This window comes from Leptonychotes weddellii, chromosome 9 (genome assembly GCF_054177405.1).
Source record: "Leptonychotes weddellii isolate Sample4059 chromosome 9, ASM5417740v2, whole genome shotgun sequence".
NCBI classification, from domain to species: Eukaryota; Metazoa; Chordata; class Mammalia; order Carnivora; family Phocidae; genus Leptonychotes; species Leptonychotes weddellii.
Window position 1 is genome coordinate 44180175 of NC_138377.1, and position 23194 is coordinate 44203368.

Below are 23194 nucleotides of genomic sequence, written 5' to 3' on the forward strand. Positions count from 1 at the left end.
AGTTGGTATTTAAATCAGGGATTCGTATGGATTTTTTTTTTTTTAAGATTTTATTTATTTATTTGAGAGAGAATGAGAGACAGAGAGCATATGAGAGTGGGGAGGGTCAGAGGGAGAAGCAGACTCCCCGCCGAGCAGGGAGCCCGATGCGGGACTCGATCCCGGGACTCCAGGACCATGACCTGAGCCGAAGGCAGTCGCTTAACCAACGGAGCCACCCAGGCGCCCAACAACATTTCATTTTCACCTGTTTCCCCTATGTGTGAACAGAAGCATGGATTTGTTTAAAAAAATTTTTTTTTTTCACATTGGGAATAACATTTCAGGATAGTCAGTGACATTTTTTAAAGTCAGTCACTAGCAGGGCACTGGGTGGCCCCGCCAGTTAGGCAACAGACTCTTGGTTTCCGCTCAGGACGTGATCTTGGGCTCCTGGGATTGAGCCCAGCATAGAGCTCCGCTCTCAGCACAGAATCTGCTTGGATTCTCTCTCTCTCTCCCTCTGCCCCATGCTCTCTCTCTCTCTCTAAAATAAATGGATGGATCTTCAAAAAAAAGTCAATCAGTAGATAACAAAGTCCCTTTTATGTATACAATAATTTTTCAATACTGAAGTTAAACCTTACAAATATTTTTGGATCATCATGATTTTTTTTCCTATTCACTTTTATTTATTTATTTATTTATTTATTTATTTATTTATTTATTTATTATTATTATTTTAAAAGTTTTTTTTCCTATTCACTTTTAAACATTTGAAAAGTTGTGGCAAGAAACATATAACATAAAATTTACCATCTTAACCATTTTTAAGCGTACAATTCAGTTGTGTGAACACATTGTACAACCAGTCTGCAGAACTCTTTTCATCTTGCAAAACTGAAACTGTGTACCCATTAAAGAACTCCCATTCCACCCTACTTCCAGCCCCCGGCAGCTGGTCTACCATTCTACAGAGACAGAAACTGTTCTGTCTAGGTACCTCATATAAGTGAAATCATATAGTCTTTGTCTTTTTGAGATTGGCTTATTTCATGGAGCATAATGTCGTCAAGGTTCATATATGTGGCACGTGTCAGAATTTTCCTCTTTTCTAAGTCTGAATAATATTCCACTGTATGAATATACCACATTCCGTCTACCCATTCACCCGTTGGTGGACACTTGGTTTGCTCTTGCAAGAAAGGCTGCTATGAATATGGGTGTTTAAATAACTTTGAGACCCTGCTTCCAATTCTTTTGGGCATACACCCGGAAGTGGGATTGATGGATCACATGGTAATTCCATTTCTTGAGTAACTGCCATACAATTTTCCATAGCTTTTTCTTATTCACTTTAAATTAAATTTTACTTTTATCAAAGTAACTTGTGCACATAAATAAAGTATTTAGCTACACCACCCATTTCTAGATCACAAATTTTGGTTAAGTAACCAGCGCTTACATTATTATGACTATTGTAAATATTTCACATTGTTGAGCCCGTATTCGCCAAACATAGTATGATAGGCTTCCTTTCTTGTATTAATTTTTTTTTTCAGATTGACTATAACATTCCAGGGTAATCAATGAAATTTAAAGTCAATAATTAAGTAATGAGCCCCTTCCGAGTTTCTTTTTATTATTCCTGGAATTGTTACTATCTCATTTCTTATTGACTTCGTCTCTGTGCCTGTTGCTATATTTCCTAATTGCTTCAATAGAGCTGTCTGATGCCAATCACTAACTTCTTCCAGATGCTCAGGCACACCATTCATCCTATCAGCTCCACAGGTTTCTTGAATGCCCTACCTTCTTTTCACTGAGGGCATTTAATATGGATTGTACAAAGTTTCTCTTTTCCTTTCTTTGCAGTTTACCCATTTCCTCCAAGTGTTGCTTTTCTATTTGTTTCTGTGATCTCCCTCTTTCATACTGGAGTCTTTCCTCCAATTTCTAGTGATCCTTGCTTGTCTGTTCCATGTAAATTTGAGGCACAAAAGGGCTGAGAGAAAACTCTGTATGTATAAGGTGGACTTCTCTGTAGGGTGATCAGGTTGTAAGTGAACCTTGTTTTCAAGGAAGCCTTAAGAGATTAGGATCATTAGATCTTATTTTTCTCCGGGTCATTCAGTTCCTCCCCAGAATTCCCCAGTCTCCTCACAGGAGATGTGTACCTGGCTGTTAGCATCCTGGACATAGGATCGTCTTCGATGATCAGGCTTTCATGTAATGCTTGTTTTTAGTTTGGTATCTCACTCCTGCCCTCTATTCTCTCTGAGCCTGGTGATTATAACGCTGATTCAACTGCCTTTCCAAAGCTTTTAAGTTGATATTTCTCAGTTCTATTATAATTTGCCTTCCTGGTGATATTTGGGGTTCTATGACTAAGTTAATAGAATTAAAAAAAAAAACCAAACACATTTAACATTCTGGATCGACAGCAAATGCTTTTAAAAATGTTACATGCAGAAAGAAAAATTAATCATAGAGAAAGGGGGAAGAATTTTCTCTAGGCAAAGATGTTTTCAGGAGATTTATTTTTTAATTTGATAAATACAACTGATGGAAATAAGGAAACGCAAATCACTCATCTGCTGTTATATGTGATCTAGGAGTGATCTAAGGCAGAGGACAACTCACATATGAGTGGCCACAACAAAGATAGAATTAGGGGTTTGAAACAAGAAAAGAAGATGAAGCACACAAAAACTCACAGATGCAGCTCTGAAACCTGGGGGCTGGGGGAAGGGTGGGCCCAGAGGAAGCAGAAGTTCCTTCCTAGAGCCAAAAGCAGGGAGAAATTGTGAGACAGCAGAGAGCATGATAGGGTTAATGTAGCAGTAGGAGCCTTAGAAACAGAGACCAATCGGTGCCAAGTGACCACGATGGATTTGATTCATGACCATGACCCACTTCCTCCTTGCTAAGGGAACTGAGAAAACCCTGTCCTGGGACTGTGTCTCTCCTATTCTAAACTATGGTCTTGTGGGGGCCCGTCATAAGAGAGTTCTGTGGTCCTTTGGGCCTGGCTGTGTGGCTCATTCAGGACTACCTCATGTCCAGTGGAGGAGCCAGCCTTCCTGCTTTGCCCTTAAGAGCAAACACAAGGCCTTTATAACTAGTGTCAGAAATATTTCTGTTCTTCTGAGTGTTAGCACTTCTGACAGGCTGGCTGGCTCTGCTCTCTGGAAATGTTAACAGTTGCTCTGTAGCTCTTCCAAAGCATTCCCTTCCTTTCTACTTCTCCTGCAAGCAGACCTCGTTTCTCTTCCTTCCTTTGGAGAAGGATGACCCAGGTCCCGGGGTTAGTCCTGCTCAAAGATTTTCCTGTCCCAACCCACTTCTTAGGCACTTCGGGCCCACAGTCTGGGGCAGGGTGTGTGGGAAAAGTTGTTCCACTTTTGTGGGACAACCTGATCCCCTGGACAGTCTGTGGGGGTGGTCCAAAGGGGCTTCCACAAGCACAGCCTTCCTTTGAAGTCCTGCAGTATGCAGAAAAAAATTCATGCAATTAAAAATTTAAAAACCCATACTATTTTTTATTGTTCTAATATTTAAATATTAATAAAACATTACTTCCCCTCCAATCTTCAAGCACATTTGATACTTGAGCTTTATCCTGTGATGGTGAGCCCTTTGGGACTCTCTTCTGTGAATCTCTAGGAGTTACATCTAAAATAGTTTGAGAAGTAAAGAATCTGAAAAAAAATGGAACTGGACGTCAGAGAATGTGGTCCCCGTTCTCCACTTCCGGGCCATGCATCTTGGGGGGGTGTCTCTCTCTGGACCTGTTTCCTCATCTGTGAAATGGGCAGGTTGGAATAGAGGCTGTCTTTGTTTCCTCATTAGCATTTTTCTCTCCTGAATTACCCACATTTTGTCTCAACATTCTGCTTCATTTCACACAAAGTCATAGCCACACTGCGATCTCTATGGACCTTTTATTATTTGCAATATTCATGCCTAAAAAATATTAGTCTTCCCTGTGGGGTTGTTGGAAGCCATCAAGAATAAAAGTTATTGGGAAACTCTTTGCGTTAAGTAGAGAATAAAATAAAGTCATGCTAATTAATTTTATGCCTGTTTGGTTCCAGTTCCATCCGGGCCTTTTCGTTTGAACATACATATGTATTTGTGTATGAAGTGCGTATGAACATGTGTACAATTATGTTTGTCAAATTATGTTCTTGGCTTAAAGTCTGTTCCAGGCATAATGCTTATAGAAATCAAAGCAATTAATTAAAAAGCAGAATTATTTTGACTATTACTATTAGAAGAGAAATGTTAAAACACACAGTGGCTGGAGGTGTTTTGAAGAAGCATACATGCACATCTGAAATACTGCTCGAGATCCTTTATGGGACAGGACTTGATACAGTGTTTTAAAATGATTGTGTTGGGATTTAGGGATTTATTTTTATCCTTGGCATAGAGTTCAGTTATTTTTCAGAGGGACAGAAGTCCTGAGGTGGAGTAGTCACTCCTTTTGTAAGGTATTACTCCATCTGGCATGGGATAATCTGTAATTTACTCACAAGGTTTGGATGCCAGGTCCACGGGGAAGGAGCTTGGGGGATGTGTATTTCAAAATTGGGCCCCAGAGCAAAGACCCAGGACCTGGAGAGAAAGATTTTAGCAAAGGTCTCTGGCCAAGAAAACATTTTAACAATCCACAGAGACAACTGGGCGGTTGTTTTCAGGGCATTCTTATTGTATGATCTGTTCTATGAGCAGAACTTGTGCTTTCTGAGAACTTGGCTGTTTTGTGTTTATCAGGGGACAATCCTGCTCAGACAAGCCTGAAACATCTTGGCTCTCCAGCCCCATAGCCTGCCACTTCCCCCAGGGATCCCTAGTCACTAGCCATATTGAACAATTTGCTATTCCCCAAACAAAACCATTCTGTGCTCTTGTGTTCCTTCTTTCTTTGCCCAGGTGGTCAGATCCCACCTACCCTTTGGTGTGAGCTCTAGCATCCACCTCTGCAGGAATTCTTCGCTGGTGGCATCTCTACCCCTGAGGGAGTGGGATGTCCATCCACCGTGTGCTAACCTATTCTCTTCACTCCTCTCACATGGATTGTACTTTTGGGGTATTGTCTGTGCTGCTGCTGGACTTGGCACTGTGGGCTGGGAGGGAGGGACTAGGCCATGTTCATGGTTGTATCCCCATTCTGGCCCAGGCTCAATAAACGTTTGTGCAAATGACTAGTACATGTCATACCTACTTAGACCACTTTGTCTTTAGCCTCCCCAGATTCAATCAGATAGGCTACATGGGGTAGTGGTTTGAGGGCATGAGCTCTGAATTCTAATGGAATTCAGGATTCCATTCAGGTTGGAATCCTGAATTACTACTTACTAGCTGTATAACTGGTTTCAGCCTCAGTTTCCTCTTCTGTAAAATGGGAATCATAACAGTACTTACTTCATAGAGTTGTTATGAGGATTAAATGAGCTAATATTTGTCAAGTCCTTAGAACAGTGTTTGACCTGCACTGAAGATGCATTTTTAAAAAAGATTTATTTATTTATTTGAGGTGGAGAGGGGCAGAGGGAGAGAATCTTAAGCAGACTCCCCACTGAGCATGGAGCCTGAGTAGGGCCTGATCTCATGACCTGAGATGAAACCAAGAGTTGGATGCTTAACTGACTGAGCCACCCAGGTGCCCCTGAAGGTGCATTTTTTTTTTAAAGATTTTATTTATTTATTTGACAGAGAGAGAGATAGCTAGAGCAGGAACACAAGCAGGGGGAGTGGGAGAGGGAGAGGCAGGCTTCCTGTCGAGCAGGGAGCCCGATGTGGGTCTCGATCCCAGGACCCCAGGATCATGACCTGAGCCGAAGGCAGACGCTTAACGACTGAGCCACCCAGGCGCCCTGAAGGTGCATTTTTTAAAAAAGATTTTATTTATTTATTTGAGAGAGAGAGAGAGTAAGCACGAGCAGGGAGGAGGGGCAGAGGGAGAGAGAGAAGCAGACTCCCCATTGAGCAGAGAGCCTGACGCAGGACTCGATCCTAGGATTATGACATCAGCCAAAGGCTGACGCTTAACCAACTGAGCCACCCAGGCACGCCTGAAGGTGCATTTTTAATAAATAAAATATTTTTGTGGAATCTGAGTCAACACAATAGACAGAGGGGTGATAACTGTGGGTCCAGTCCCCAGAGTATATGGGGAATGACCTTTGCTGATGGACACCATGAAAATTTACATCCTATATGGCGATGGTTCGAGATGGCTCCAGAATAAATCTCACTGTAGGAGTGAAATCTTTATCAACTGAAAAATACCATAGATCTTCAGCTCAGGAAAATGAAACATAATTTTAATGCCCTCTTCACCTATTTTTTTAAAGATTTATTTATTTATTTTAGAGAGAGAGAGAGAGAGCATGTGGGTGAGCACACACAGAGGGAGAGGGAGAAGCAGACTCCTTGCTGAGCAGTGGGCCGCATATGGGGCTGGATCCCAGGACCCTGAGATCATGACCTGAGCTGAATGCTGATGCTTATCCGACTGAGCCACCCAGGTACCCCTTCATCTATTTTTTTTTAAACTTTAAAATGTGTGGCTCTCATTTTATCATATCACGACCTTGTTTAACACTTGAATTGTCTTCCTATGGCCCCCAGCTTCTCAACATGGCTTCCAAGCCCCCCGTGACTTGACTCCGCCTGCCCTCCACAGCCTCATCTCTTGCTACCACTCCCCTTATTTTTCCTTTTCCTGAGTGAAGTTCCGGATGGGACCTCCTTTCCATTCCCAAACATGCAGGGCTCCTTCTAGACTCTCCTCAGTGCTTTCTCGATCTGTCTGTATAAACACACCTCCTCAGCAGTTTCACCGCTTCTGGGTTAGTCTAGGGCCCTTTGTTGTCTGCTCCCTGGCACCCGGACCATCCTTACCATAGCCTCTGTCACATGGCACTGCATGTTATTGCTTAATTGTCAGTTTTCTCCGCTAGATTATAAGCTCCAGGGGGTCAGGGACTGAGTCTGTTTTGCTCACTGTTGTGTTCCTATTATTTGAAACAAAGCCTGCTATGCAGTGGGCCCTCAATAAATCCTGACTGAATGAATATTTAATTTTAGAAATTAGAAGCTTTTCAGTCTAACCCAACCCAGATTTCAGCTGTCTTGGTGTCCCCAACTCCTCCATTTGTTGCAATGAGATTGTCCACTAAGACTGAATGAAACTGGCTTCAGTCTCCCTCCCACTTCTGGTGGGTCATCTCATCTCTGTAGATCACTGGAAGATGGTTCCATTTACCCCAGGCCTCTCCGCTGACTTTTTGCAATGTACCCCCTGTGCCTGCTGGCTGTTTTCCATGCTGCAGACCCTGTCCCGATTCCAGTACTGAAAGTGCCCCCTCTCAAGGCTCTGTGTGTCATGGGTGGTCACTTAGCAAGCAGCTTAAAATAAAATATAACACATCTCCATTTTGAACGGTCCTATGTCTATTTCTCCCTCTGAGACTTTTCTTGTTCATCTTTTGGACTTGGGTGGCAGGTCCCTGTGATGATTCTGGGTCCTTCTTTGTCTTCTGCCCTATTCCTAAATTCCTGTCAATTTCTTATGCAGACCCAGCTTAGCTGTTTCATTGTCTGGTTTTGCTTCTCCAGGTGCTGTCCCTAGGATTTTGTTTTCATAAGTAAACATGTCCATAATCACTAAGAGGAGGCAGCATAGGGTCATGTTAAGAGGGTGAGCTCTAAGGCCAAACCCTTTTACTGGCTGTGTGCCCTTCCCTGTGTCACTTAGCTTCTACCTGCCTCAGGTTCCTCATCTGAAGAAGACGGTCATTGGAGTGACATAAAATGATAGTTGTTATATGGATCCAATGAGTTAATACATGTAAAAACTTGGAAAAATGCCTGGCACATACAAACACCTACTAAAATCTTAACTTTTTTTAAAAATTAAGATGTATGCATAATCAAAACAGCTTTTTTTTTTTTTTAAGATTTTATTTATTTATTTGAGAGAGAGAGAGAGAGAGAGAAACAGCATGAGAGGGGATAGGGTCAGAGGGAGAAGCAGGCTCCCCGCTGAGCCGGGAGCCCGATGTGGGACTCGATCCCAGGACTCCGGGATCATGACCTGAGCCGAAGGCAGTCGCTTAACCAACTGAGCCACCCAGGCGCCCGACAGCTTTCTTTTTGAGAAGAATTCTTCTGAAAGCTATTTAAGCAACACTGCTTTTCCTTCATTACACTAATTCCAAGTCACCTGTTGATTTTCTAAGATGTCCTCTGACTGTTGTCAAGCGTATAGGACTGGCTGAGAGTACCAGCTCAGGATCAGACTGGGCTTAGAACCTGGCTCTACCTGATTTCTTGATGTGATCCTCAGACATTAGTTAAATTCTGGAAGACTCCATTTCCTCATCTGTCAAATGGGGACAATACCGCCCCCTAGAGTTTGTGTGTGGATGTGTGTGAAGATTAATGGAGCTCATTCATGTATCCAAAGCAGTAGCTCAGTGTCCAGTATGTAATAAGTACTTTGTAACTGTAAGTGATTATTACTGTTATGTTAGTTTCATTGTTACATTTTTTTTTAAATAATCAAGAGCTACCACATACATTTCTGGAAGGCTAAAGAATTAAGTAGCCACTCATGTCATCACACCCTGTGGTGTGAAATACCTTCTCATTCATTTAGAAGAGGGCATTCCTCTTGATGTTCCATGGGATTCTTACAGAAGGGGCAAGGGAAGAGGCAAGAAATACATTTTGTGAAAAGAAGGGTGGAATTTTCCTATTTGGCCTTCCTACCATTGGTGGAATTAGAAACTATGTAACAGAAAGCTTTTCTTTTCTCAAGGGGGCCATGGCTCTACCCAAGTAGAGCTTTCTACTCTTCTTTGACTGGTTAGTGCATGGATGAATGTAAACTTGCTATCCAGCAGAGAGACTGATTGAGTGATACCCTAATGGAGCCACTCACAAAGGATAAACCAAGATAGAAACAAAGCTGCATTCCACATAATGCTCAGTGCCTTTCTTGATACTTTCCATTATAATTCATTCCCATTAGAGGCACTTTGGACCGTTTTAAAGCTATTGCATTGTAATTTCAGAGCTGACTATAAATTTAAAAGAACACATACACACACATGGTTTCTTAGCAATTCAAAGAAAATGGAACAAAATGTAAGATTTACCAGCCAGAATCCAAATTTCAAAACCAGTGAGATGTTGAAATACTGCTCTGCCTTTCATTTGAACTCAATAGACAATACATTTCAGAAAAAATCAAACTTTAAATAATCATTCCTGTGCTGATTGTATAAACACGTGTATCAAAGAGGGTAGAGAATCAAAGATCCAAAGGAGAGAAGGACCTTTCAAGAATCAAATGATCCTGAATTTAGTTTGAATCTTCAGCTAAGATGTATTAAAAAAACGTGAACAGTTGCTTCCTTGTTCAGGTGGCAGTTAAGTTACATGACAAAGCATTAGAACAGTACAAAGGACAATGTATCTATTACAAAAAGCAAGTGCCTAATATGTTATTCAGTGGCACTAATTCTTCCATATCTGGGCCAGCCAAGGGGGAAAAAAAAAAGTCTGAGTTAGTCAAATGAAGTCTCCTGCCGAGAGTTTTAAGACACAAAATTTACTAGGTAATAAAGTTTATATAGCTATACCACATGGGCCACTTTGCACACGATCTGTAGTTCAGGCACATTGCAGAATTAATGTTTTTCTTTTAATAAACATTTCTCACATTTAGGCTTGTTGATAGTTTTAATTGAAGTAACATTGGCTTCTAGTACTTTCCTCCTAAGTCAGTCACTACTTCAGGCAGCTTTGGACTGGAGGGGGGAGGAAGTACAAGGAAGAAATAGAACCACATTCTTCATTCTGCTGCCAGATGGTATGCCCATGCTACCCTAAGCTAGAGGAAAATGTCTTCCTCCTCACCCCTAACCCCCTGCTCCAGCATCGAGGAACCCCATGATCAACTCCAGACCATTTCTGGGCACAGAGCCAATTTCCCCTGACTTTCACTGTGGTCCCAGATGTTGTGCTGAATCTTGTTATAGCAGGAAATAGTGGCTGAAGATTCAATTCCCAAACCCCTGATTTATAGGTGGAAGGTGCTAGAAAGAATTTTCTCATTTTACAAATGAGAAAACTGAGGCTCAGTTAAGGGCCCTCCCAAGGTCACAAAATATGTTAAAGTGGAGCAAGAATCAGTGGCTTCTTCACCCTCAGCTTCCTGCCATTTTGGAGGCACAGGTCCTGTTGTTGTGTTTATCTACTTGGCTCATCATTTGGTGAAGAGCAGCTACATTGTTTGGCCCGTGATGGGCTTTATGCACTCAGTATGACTGACTGACATCCTTCTGCTCTACATAGAAACACCTGTTTATTCATCCAGGTACTTGTGCCCCTGGATGGTATTGTGGTGCCATCTTTGAATGCTACAGAATTTTGGGCTATTTTGTAAAAACAGGTTAATGTTGGGAGGGATTTTGGGCATGTGGAACATCAAGGGGCTGAGGTCTTCAACTTCTTTCCTATATTCCTCCAGTGAGAACACTGTGGAGGGGGTACAAGCTGGTGCTTCCCAAGTAGGAGCTTGTGGCCCAAAAGGTCCATGGTTCTGTGGTAGGTGTGCCTTGAATATTGTCAGTTATCTGTTTCTTAAAATGCCCCAGGTGCAGGTACCCCCCTGAGAGCCCCATGGTCCTGGTGGTGCTTCTCTCATGGGCTGACCCTGGGATCCTGCCCCAGACATCAGCACCTCCTCATGTCAGTCACAGCTCAGGGGGCCAGTAGGATTAGACAGTGGAGCTCTATTGCTTCAGTTGATCAGCTTTTTACTCCTCTTGCTAACCTCTTAAACATGGAGGGTGAGTGAGCCCCATGCTTACAATACCCTTTTTAGTTCTCTGTTTCTATATTCGGCCTAGTTGACATTTGGATTAGGGTCAAATGGTGGTCATGCCTCTGGGTCTTGTAACAATCACACATTACTGTTCTGCTTATATTTGACTTCCTGTGATCCTCCTCAGAGTTTCCTGCCAGAAGCATCCTGTTTGGCCTTCCCCTCATCCTGCTGGGGATCCCTGATCATGCTGAAATTTCTTCACCCAGCCCTTTTCTTTAATCCCCTTTCTCACATAAACCACGTTTTATACAAACTCCACTTTAACTTTCCAGTGTATATGTAGGACTTGTATGATGCATTTATCTTCATAACAATCCTGTGAGATAGACCCTTTTATTCTCTCCATTTTATAGCTGAGGAAACTGAGGTTTGACAGATTAAATCATTGCCAGTAAGTGGTGGCAGTGGCATTTAGACCCTAGGCTTCCAGCCTGTAATACACTATACCAGTCTCACCCACCTTGAACTGGTTTCAGCATCTTGAATCTTGCTGTGGAAGTTAAGCAGCTTTGGTGACTGTTAGTACCAAAGCCGAGCCAGGAGCAGCCAGGGAGCCAGAATTATCCCCAAACTTAAATTTTCATATCTTTATAATCTCTTATATAACTTGCACTTTGCTTTTGCATTCCCACTTTTTACAAACATCTTTGATACTGAACTATACCAGGTCTGTTATTGTTCTTTTGACTCCTCTGATTTCCACTGTCGTTTGGGTATCTGGTCCTTCACATGAAGGGGGGTGGTGGATGGAGAAGGAGCCCAGCAGAAATACAAAGACCTTAATATTCCTTTTCACTTTGGCTTTCTTTGTGTATCACGGGAAAATTCACATATTCAAGTTTAAGTGACAATCTAGGAAGAATGACTTTCTTTAGTACCTTTTGAAACATCTTCAAGAAATGGATTTTGTGTAATCTGAGAGCAGTCTTCCTAGCACAGAAGTAAAGAATTTGTTCCATTTGTATCTATTGTTTTAATTTTTAGTGAATCTAGGTATTGTATGGATCATCTTTAATTTGAAAATCTGTTTTGAAGGAGCCTGTTGAAGCCTCCTCCATATCGACGGAGACAAGTAGATGAGGAATGTGGTGATGCCATGTTATTCAGCTCCTGTAGCAAGACTTTTGTATTGCTTTGGGAGTGTGAAGCTAGAAGGTGTTTTTAGATATGGAAATATTATAGGTTAGGGGACATTTTATTGGCTTGGGAGATAGTAAAATATAAAGTTCAGGACTTGGGATCATCCCTCTGAGTGTCTGAGTCTTACAGTAGCTATAATCAGAGAACTTTCAATCTGGTTTGAGAGAAGTCAGATAGGCTGACTAGAAGTTTCCTCTGCTGTTAGTAACTTAATGAAAATTCAGCTTACTGAGACAATACAATCACAACCAAACTACTATTTTATCCTAAATGAGTAGAGCAAGTGTGCAATCAAATAGTACTGACTCTGAAGTCTCCAGATGTACGTATGTTCTAATTTCTCTGGTGCATGTTCTGATTATATTTAGTCAAAACTCCTTTCTGTTTTGCCCAAGTTTAATGAGAATACTTGCTGCAGGAAGGCTAAGGGTAGGTATGTATTAATTTACTTCAAATGGCAATTAGGGAGACCTATCACTATTATCATCATGGGCTCTGTCATCTGTCAATTTATCAAATATGAAAAAATAAAATGTGATTGGTACACAGTCCCTAATGGAAAAAGGGGAATTCTCAAATTTATAACATTTTTATCTGTATCATGAACCTCAGAGGGAGTTGCTACTTGCAATTCTGTGAGTTCGGTTGGTTTTTGAGGAGAGTGAATGCAACCAGGAATTTTCACATTACATAGCCAATTATGCAGAAACCTCACTGAATCTAAAATCTAACTGTGGCTGCTTCTGTTTACTCTTTTACCATTGCAAGTACCTAATTTTTAGAATTCACAATATATGCTGTGATACTTTGATTATGGAATTTTCTGGAAAGGAAGATCTATTGCAATAGCAGTGTTAAAAAAAAATAAACCTTAAGTCTATATAAATTGTGCAATGCTGGGCTTGAGTGTGTATCATTTTGAAGAAATAAATAGCCCTAGCCTCCAGGTGCTTCTGTCTAATCGATGGTAACTACCTCTGTAAGGCTGAACTTCAGTATTCTCAACTTAGCCTGTCAATCTTTCCCATCCACCTCAGCACCCTCCTTTCCCCCACCCAAAGCTGGGGAAGATCTGAGACCAATCACTTATATTTGTTCACTGTATTTTCATTATGGTGCTATCTCAACAGGGCGTTTATATGTTAAGCCTTTTCTTTTCTGCTTAGGGTAATCCTCTGTCTCTTGTTTTAACCAAGTTTCTGACACAGAATTGTGCTTAGGAATTTACTCTGTTCATTAACAGAAGCAATACTATTCTACCACAGTAGACCATCAAATTATGTAATTGTTTGATGTCCTTAGCAAAATAATACCAACCCACATATTGACTTCCTAATTATGGTTGTAATCATTCCAATAAAGGGATCAAGACTCTCTTTTGGCAGATTGGTTTGGTAGTGGCTTAATATTCCTTAATGATCATACAGTTCATAACTCATATAATCTATAAACCAGTACATTGTCTATCTTTTTCTCCAACTTTTTTGCACATCTATATGGAATATCCAGTCACTATACATTCATTCATTCATTCATTCATGCTACTCCATACCAGCAACTGAATATCATACGCAAAGAGCTGCAACTGCAACCCAGTCTATTTCTTTTTTTTTTTTTTAAAGATTTTATTTATTTATTTGACAGAGAGAGACACAGCGAGAGAGGGAACACAAGCAGGGGGAGAGGGAGAGAGAGAAGCAGGCTTCCCGTGGAGCAGGGAGCCTGATGCAGGGCCCGATCCCAGGACCCTGGGATCACGACCTGAGCCGAAGGCAGACGCCTAACGACTGAGCCACCCAGGCGCCCCACCCAGTCTATTTCTAATAGAATCTCTCTAAAATGCTAGAAGAACTTCACTTTTTTTTTTAAAGATTTTATTTATTTATTTGTCAGAGAGAGAGAGAGCACAAGCAGGGGAATGGCAGGCAGAGGGAGACGCAGGCTCCCTGTTGAGCAAGGAGCCTGACGTAGGACTCCATCCCAGGATCCTGGGATCATGACCTGAGCCGAAGGCAGACACTTAACTGATTGAGCCACCCAGGCATCCCAGAGCCTCACATTCTTATTGGCTTTAAAGTGAAAGGGTTAGTTCTGAGTGGATGTATTTATTTTCTATTACTATTGTAACAGATTATCACTAATTTAGTGGACTAAACAGTACCAAGTTGTTATTTTACAGTTCTGTAGTTCAAAAGTCTAACATGGGCCAAGATCAAGGTGTCACTGGGCCAAGATCAAGAATTGGCAGGGCCACCTTCCTTTCTGAATCTTCCAGAGGAGAATATGTTTCTTTGACTTCACTAGCTTCTAGAGGCTGCCCACAGTCCTTGGCTGGTGTTCCTTCTGCCATCTTGAAAGCCAGCAATGATGGTTAGAGTCTTCACATTGTATCTCTCTGACTCTTCTTCTGTGGTTATATCTGTGTCTCTCTCTCACCAGTTAGGAAAATGTCTCCACTTTTAAGAACTCACATGATTAGATTGAGCCCAACCAAATAATTCAGGATAATCTCCTCATTTCAAAGTCCTTAACTTTCGTGACAGTTCTTGCCATGTAAGGTAACATATCACAGGTTCCGGGGAATAGGATATGGACATCTTTGGGGCCATTATTCTGCCTATCACAGTAGGGAATGGAGAGATTATTCAACCTGTAGAGTCTTTTCAAGTACATGCTAAATAAGGAAAAGTGCTATTTATGAAAGCAGTCTCATTATTTAATAAGTAAAAGATAAAGCTTTGCCAATTGCTGAAGGGCATGTTAACAGAGCTAATAGATGTAGTTTTTGGCTCCTAGAGGGCAAAATGCTTTTCCATTAGCACAACAGAAACATATTGAAGGACTAAAATATTAATAACAAGAGATGCAGTAAATGGAGAATAAAACAAGATCCACAGGCATACCAAATTCCAGGAAATTCCAGACAAATGTTCTGTATTGTATTTTACTTCTTAAAAGAGAAAATAAAACCCAGACAGCTTCACCGAATACAGAGCATTTCACATGAACAAAGACAAGTTTCCATTTTTTTTCAGAATACATACATAGACTTCTTCTTTTTCTAAAATAATTTACTTTCTGGGTGAATCTTGGTCAACATGGAAGATACTAGGATGCTTCATTATCTTGCAACAAGCTGGATGCGAAAATTTTTGATTGCAGTTTCCTAACTGGTACACAGGGAAAATCTCAAAAACACCTGTTTGAGACGTTAAAGGGCATCTAGCGCAGAGATGATGATGACAGGAAGGAGATGAAGTGATGTTGTCCCTGTGAGGAAAGGACAGTTGGTGGAGCGGTGGGGTGGTGTACATGGAGTCAGGTCTGACACAGAGCCATTACTACTTTTTTGTTTCAAATGTAATTTCAGAACAAGCCCTGTGTCTTCTTGGTTGTAGGTAGGGATAGGAGTGAGGGAACGGGGAAACAAAAGAGAAAATGGAAGGATGAAACTGGGCAAGCAGGAAGGAAAAGCGAATGAATTCTTGATATGTGGCCATTTGGGATAAGAGAAGAAAAAGTCCAATTTGGGATTTCAATGATGACAGTTAATGATAATCATCATGATCTATGACAGAGTGATCAGCACTGTGTTAACCATGTCACTTGTTTGGATCATTTTAATTCTCCACATTCAGTGAAGTAGGTATTATTAGAATCCCCATTTTACAGATGAGGAAATTGAGAGAGACAGAGAGAGGGAGAGAAATTAAGCAACTTGCCTGAGGTCACATAGCTTTTGGAACCAGGATTTTAAATTCCATTTGGTTTATCTATTGTCCCTTGCCATCCCCAGAATTGCTTGGATTAGGAAAAGACAACATGTCAGCTGCAAATATCTGCTGCCTACTTGGCCTCCCAGAGTTGTCCTGAGGGCTGGTATTCTCCTGAAGTTTTCCTGATGTGGCCACTTTTGGGAATTGCTATCTCCTCAGTGGACGGTTGGTGTGTGTCCGTGCTTGGTGTGAGCGAAGCATGAGCTTGGGGGTGGGGAGCTGCAGGAGAGCCTTCTCCAGTGAAGCAGATAGGCTTCACTGAGGAGGCCGGGCCGGGTTCTGGGGCATCCCCTGGGGAGTCAGGGCCTGCAGGGCCTCAGTGGGTATGGAACTGTGCTTCTTTCATGCCCGGTTCTTAAGCTGACTCTGCATCCCACCAAGTGCAAAGGGTCCCAAGAGAGTCAGAGGCTCATCCCCTCCATGGGATGACTGAGTTGGTATTGGTCAGACTATTTTCCCTGCTATGGTGGGGAGTTTCAAGCTCAAGGCTAAAATGATGTCATCCCTGCTCATGCAGAGATAGCACCCTGTGTGTTAAAAATATGTGCAGGTGGATGTGTACAAATTTATTAGGATTTTTGTCCCTATAAGAATAAGAAGGAGCTATGGAATCCAATGAGCTTGTTGGGTTCTGAGTTTGCTTATTTATTTATTTATTTTATTTTATTATTATTATTTTTTAAATTTTAATTCCAGTCATAGTTGACATACAGTGCTATATTAGTTTCAGGAATTCTCTACATTACCCAGTGCTCATCATAAGTGTGCTCTTAACCCCCTTAGCCTATTTCACCCATCCCCCCACCTCCCTCCCCACTGGGTACCGTCAGTTTGTTCTCTATAGTTAAGAGTCTGTTGTTTTGGTTTGTCTCTGTTTTTCTTTCTTTGTTTTGTTTCTTAAATTCCTGAGTTTGTTTATTAAGCCAACAAATGTTTATATATTTGGTGTGTACTCTATAGGAAGTACTGTTCTTGGTCCTTTGAGAGAGAGTGTGACTGACACATAGTAGGCGTTAGAGGAATATGAGTAGAATCCACAGCAAGAAGTAAAAGACCGGGTTTCCACTTTTGCAAATTCCAAACTGCAGTTGGAAGAGGCTATACCTGTATGAAGGCAAAGAGAAAAATAAGATATTTCAATGGGACAAACATCAGAAGGGACAGAGGCTTACAGAGTAGTGGCCCTCAGCAAAGACTTGGGGAACCTGGGATGAATCAAGAGGAGCACTTGGAAGGAAATGTAGGAACACATTGAGAGCGAGTAGGAGGGGGACTGTCTGGGCAGAATTTCCCGGAAGATATAGGCCTGGGCACGAATATGCCGCATCATAGGAAGAACAGAAGGAACACTGTGGAGGACCTGTGTGGCAGTTTCAAAGTTGGTGGCGAGCTGACGAATTGGAGCTACTGCAGGACAAACTTCTGGGGAGGGTGGCTCATGAGGCCTGGGAGGGGATGTGGTTGGGAGGGGATGTGGTTGGACCGGGAAGAGGGCGGGCTCACTGATGGTCTGGACCACCGGAGGAGAGACTGGCTCTTGATCTGAGGGGTCTGGGGAAGGTACAGGTACACTAAGACACTCAGCGCATACTTGTGGACTGAACTGAAGACAAATGTAAAAGCAACATGTGAAACGAATCAGAAGAGGTTTTAAATCTGTAGTTCTTATTTGAAAATATAGCCCAGATATTATTATCAAGCATTGGAGGTAGCTTTGTATGGGACCAGGGCTGCAAGGAGACGTGTAACATAAGAACTCATTCTAAAAAGGTGACACTCTTCCTAAGGGCCCTGTGCTTCTCCCTCTTTTTTTGGTGGGGGTAAGGGAGGCAGGGTGGCGGTAGGAAAATAATTAGCTTTGGGGTCCTAGTGTTCCCTGGCCCTACCGTGGACCTGTGTGGGGAGGCCTCTGGTGTGGCTTTTATGAACGAGGAACCTCCTGTGTGGCCTCTCGGAACAAGGGGGCAAACAGGCTATTGAAAGCAGCCCAAGACCTGAGCGGAAGCCTGCACATCAACCCTGGAGCAGAGAAGCTTTTGTTCTCCCAAGAGCACCGGGCCCTGCGTTTACTCTGTCTGGTATACCCCTAAGCCCAGTTATTATAGACGTCCTGCAAGGAAGCCACTCTAAAGACCTGTGTGGGGCTCATTAGCGCCTCAGCAGCGGCTCCCAGTGTGCCAGGGAACAGCAAGACATCATTTCAGTGTATCCACAGCATGAGAGCTGTTTTAATCTTGACTTTGCCTCCTCACGCTTCATTGTATTTAGAGCTGGGTGTGTTTCTGCCATTATTTGGTGATTTTCTTGCAATGAAGCCATTTTATGAAAAATGCCTGATTATTGCTGCCAGAAAAATAATATCCAACAATTTGCTTTAAATGATATAGTCTTAAAAGTGAGTGTTATTCCGACAAATGCAAATAATTTCAACAATTGCTCTGCATTTAATCACCATGAAATCGGGTCCTCCCCATGTCCCTTCTCTCACTCAGTGTGCAATAATGGAGTGTTTTAGTGAAGTAAACTCTGAACGGTCTTAGACGGAAGGTATTTACCTTCTTCCAGCATGTCTTGTAAGAAGCCTGATCCATTTCAGGAGAAACTAGTTGACTATTAGAGTGACCCTGGGCAAATATTTATGCTGTTAGGTCCCAACAGCTGACCAATGGACATTGCAGATTCCTTGTAAGTGGTGAGGCCGAGGGTGTCAAGCCTTGGGATGTGATGACTCCCTAAGCAGGTGAGTCGAGCACAGAGGCAGGCTGCAGTAGGGGGTCCGTGGCATTGAGAGCTGAATCCTCCCTTTATAAAGATGAAAAGTTCGACTCTGTAGCTCATGTATTGCTCATTCAGAGGCTGTTGGGTCCCTCTGAGAGGGATCTCATGCTCACTGGTGTGTGTGGCATAAAGGTTCCCAACAGCTCTCTGGAGGGCTAAATGCATGTTTCTGATCTGCTCACAACCAAGAGAGTAAATCCAAACCTTCCCCGGTACTCAGCTTAGACTCTCAAGGCTAAGTACAAAGATCTGGGCAATGTCTTCCCACTCAACCAGTAGTAGGTGGAAACTGCCTAAAGGGGTATTGTCATCATACAACTTCTCTCCAAAGAAGAACTTCCAAAACCCTTTTATAAACCCATTATTGGGGACCACTGTTCTACCTGCATTATCTTGGGGAAACGGTGTCTTTGCCAATAGAAATGCCAGTTGGGTATTTGTTACTCTAGGATTTCTGAATTGCCGAAATGAAGGGCTTAGATTTCCTCTTTCAGAGAGGAGATTCTGTCCACAGCCCTCACCGAGTACCTAGTAAGGCCAGGCATCACCATGACCGGCACTGTCCATGGGTGAGTCTTCCTGGGTATGGGCCATGCGCGTGGTTATCTTGAATGGTGGAGACTGTTTCTGGCCCATCTCCGTCTCTGGTATTAAGGGCAGAGTATCTTTGGATGGGATTGTAACACTCAGGAATCACTATGAATGTGGCCGAATGGGGATGTGGATTCTTGTGTGCACATTATCTTCTGCATGATGGGTACAAAGACAGCTCCTATGTTGGCAAACCATTTAGTTTCCTAGCAGCCTTTCCTTTGCTTTCAGCAGGGTGGTGGTGGTGGTTGTTTGTTTTGAAGTATGGTCTGGAGATCACCTGCATTAGAATCACCTGTTTGTCAAATATGCCCTATTATCAGAAGCTCTGGGAGCAGGCCCAGGGACTTGTAACAAATACTCAGGTAACTTTTATGGACACTGAAGTTTGAGAACCAGTAGCTTCAAGGATAAAATTAATTTCTTGGCCCAAGGTATGTGCCCTTTAATGGTCTGGCCCCAGCCCATCTTTCTGGCCTTCTCTCCAGGACTCAGACCTCCTCATGGTCTCCTCCCACTGCTGTATGCCCTTGCTCCCGATCTTCCTTCCACCTGCCACACCCTTGCTCCTTTCTCTAGTGACCAGTTCTTCTTGATCCTGCAGGACCCTGCTCAAACATCAGTGTCCTTGTGATGTCTTCCCTGGGTCTGGCAGGAAGAGTTTCTCATTCCATCCTGCCTCCTCCATGGGGCTCTCAGGCTGTGGGCACCTCTGGGAAGTGCCTGGATTTTGGCACAGTGGCCATCTCCCTCAAACCCCCCATGGTGGGAACTATGGCTCTACCTGCATGAGTCTGCTCCATATGTTAGTAAATTGCTGATATAATTACTACTTTTTTCAAAGAAAATAGAATTGTTCTATTAGTTGGGTGCTCATGCCACCAGCATAAAGGGTCTGAGAAAAGAGAGGACACGCTAAGAACTGAGTTGTTTGGAGGACCCAGGGAACGGAGGAGCTCTGCAGCAGGTGGTATTTATAGAACCACTTTCCTCCTTCCGTGCCTCCCTCCTTTCCTTCCATCTACCATAAACAGTAATAACTGCTCTTGGGTAGTGAGAGTACCAAGAGGAAGCATGAAATGAGTGCTAGTTGCACAAATTAGAACTACAAGGATAACATAGAATTGTAAGCACAAAACCTTAGCGTAGAATCAGAGGGCAGAAGGAAGGACCATGGTCTTAAGTTCTCTTGAAAAGAAAGGTCATGGTACATGTCTCCTCTGTCTCACTGCGCCTCAAGCATGATGACTTGTGACTTAGATTTATTACATCTGTGAGCGTCCAGAATCAAGCCCACGTGTCAATTTCATTCCCGGTGTCATCTAGAATAGGGGTCTTCCCAAGGGGCCAAGGATGTACCTCAAGAAAACTTTGTATCCTCAAGATTATTTGCAGAATTTGGTATGAGCCTATATGCATTTTCCTGAGGAAATGTCCACTGTTCTCATCAGTTTTACAAGGGCCTATAAGCCTGAGAAGTTAAAAGCCTGGGTCTAGAACACCCCAACTGTGGAGCCCCATTCTTTAGCAGCCATGAGAAGAAGGGGCTTCAGAGCAGGTTTTAGGGTTTCAATTCTGTTTTTGCTTATTCACTCACTGTGTGACTTTGGGCGAGTTACCTATTTTTTTCTGAGCCTCAGTTCCTTCAACTGTAAAATGGGTTGGTAACTTTACCTACTTCACAGAATGGTTGTGAGGATTAAATGAGTTAATGCCTGTGACATAGCGAGCATTCACTAGATGTTAACTGTGTTCATGTTAGTGCTGTTGTTTTTATTGTTTTATTATTATTATCTAGTGAGCCTCAAGTTCCTGACTGGCCTTTGTGCACTTACTCCCTTCGCAAATCTCTACTTCCTTTACCCCTCCAGGTACCTTATCATTTTGGTCTCTAAGCTTAGAGACAGTAACTCCTGACTCTTGCCGTGAAATATCCATGATGTTCTTGTATGAACAAGATTCTTTAGTAGACGGTAATATTCAGATCTATTCCTATTTCCTTACTGCTAATCAATGATGCCCTGACTTCTTCAGGGCTGTGCTCTGCATAAATAATATTGTGCATAATTTTGCATTTTCTGCATAATTCTATTTTGCCGCATAACAATGTGTCCGTTCATTTTTCCCCTTTCTGTGCCCTGGAAAGAAAGAAAGTCATTTGAAATGGCTGGCAATCTCACAAGTGTTCGCTCATTAACATTACGTCTTTGAAACATTCCCCAGAGGTATGCTAATAGGCAACAAGCAAAACAACAATAAAGAAAATCAAGGGAGAAAAAAAAATATACACTACTGCAAAATAGATTTGTAGGTTTCAGTGCTTACCAGTCACTCTGCTGCTCAGCCTCCGAGCTGTTAATTGTATATAATTATGAAGTACTGAACTATGAATGGCCCTGACTTGAAGCTGGGAACACAGAATGAGGCTATATTCAAATGATGCATCGATCTGTGAAGAGTGATATGCTGTTTACAATCTCAATGAGTTGTTTCCCCCATAGTTTTATGATTCTTCAGATAATATTTTTGGTGTTGGAGAAACCTAAAGAAAAATGGTGCAGACTAGGGCGTCTTCTGCGTCAGGAGTTTAGGGAATTGAATAAAAATAAGATCTGTTTTCATTAGCTGAGACCTCAGGACAGAGGATTTTCATTTTGATAATTTGGACCTAAATCTTACCATGAATATTATGCAAACACTCTTTAAAGCAAAGGAGGAGGATGCTCACAGCTGGGAGCTGTAAGGGGAGTCAGGAAAGAACCCACGGCTCTAAGTGTGAGGGGCCTTGGGGTCTTAGAGGAAGAGAGGGTATTTTGAGTAGTCCTTTAAACCTGTCTGGAATATTTTTGTAATATGGAAGTTTTGAAAATGGCCACGATGGTCTCCCTTGAACTATAGGTAAACCAAACATAATTTAGGACAAGCTAAGACTCTGGAAAAATGCTAATTGCTCTGATTTTCATTTAGTTGTTGTTTATTGTACTTTCTAAGCCCTGAAAAAGTGTTCTTTAGACTGAGTACATTAGAGAACATTTCCAATCATAAAATAACTATAGGAACTGTAGTCTCTAGGAGACTTGGTGCTTTTATGTTTTTAACAAGTGTTGAGATATTGGGTTCTAGATGCAGAAGTTCAAACTCTACCACTTACCACATCACTTTACAGCCTCCAACAGCCTTCAGTCGCCTTAATCTGTAAAAGGGATATAATAACAATGTTTTCTTCCTATCTCACTGAAATGTTCAGAGGGTCAAATAAGATATTTCTGTGAAAGTGGTTTATAAACTGTGGTGTTCCATAATATTTAGCTGTTGATGTAGACGGATTTTCCTTCTCCTCAGCTGCACAAATTCTCATCCCACTGACATTACAACTGCCATTTTTTTTTTTTTTTGGCGCCAGAAATTGTGTTAGACACTGAACATATATAGTCTAAGTCAAGTCATTCTTGAAATGATTCAGTGAGATGGGTACCTCAATGTTCCCCCGTACAAATGAGGAAATCAAGGCTTAGCAAATTAAGTCACTTACTAAGGCCACACAGCTGGAAATGGGGGTGCGGATCAGGGCAAAGTCTTTATCTGTGTTGATCAGTTAACAAGTTACTGGGAGATCCATGTTTAACAGAACTAATAACACTTTAAGTTTGGTAGGTATTTACTATAGTTCTGACAAAGAATTTCTACCTTTGGTTTAATTATTCTTTGTGGAACAGATTACACATGATGAATAAGACATAATTTAGCTTTGTAATTCTTCGATGAGCACTCAAAAAGCTTGTGAAATAGGAAGATTCTAGGTTTCAGTCATTTGAGATTCTATTTAAGGGGGGTGTGACGAGGGGCCTTGGGATCTGCCTTTTGAATGGATTCTCCCAGGGATTCTCTCAGAGTATTGGGGTGGCTGGATGACTACACTGAAGAAACATCGAGAGTCTGGATTTTGGAGAGTCTTGGATGATGCTTTTTACTATTTCCACAGTTATTTCAGTTAAAGAACAGATGATGAGCCTTCTTAAGA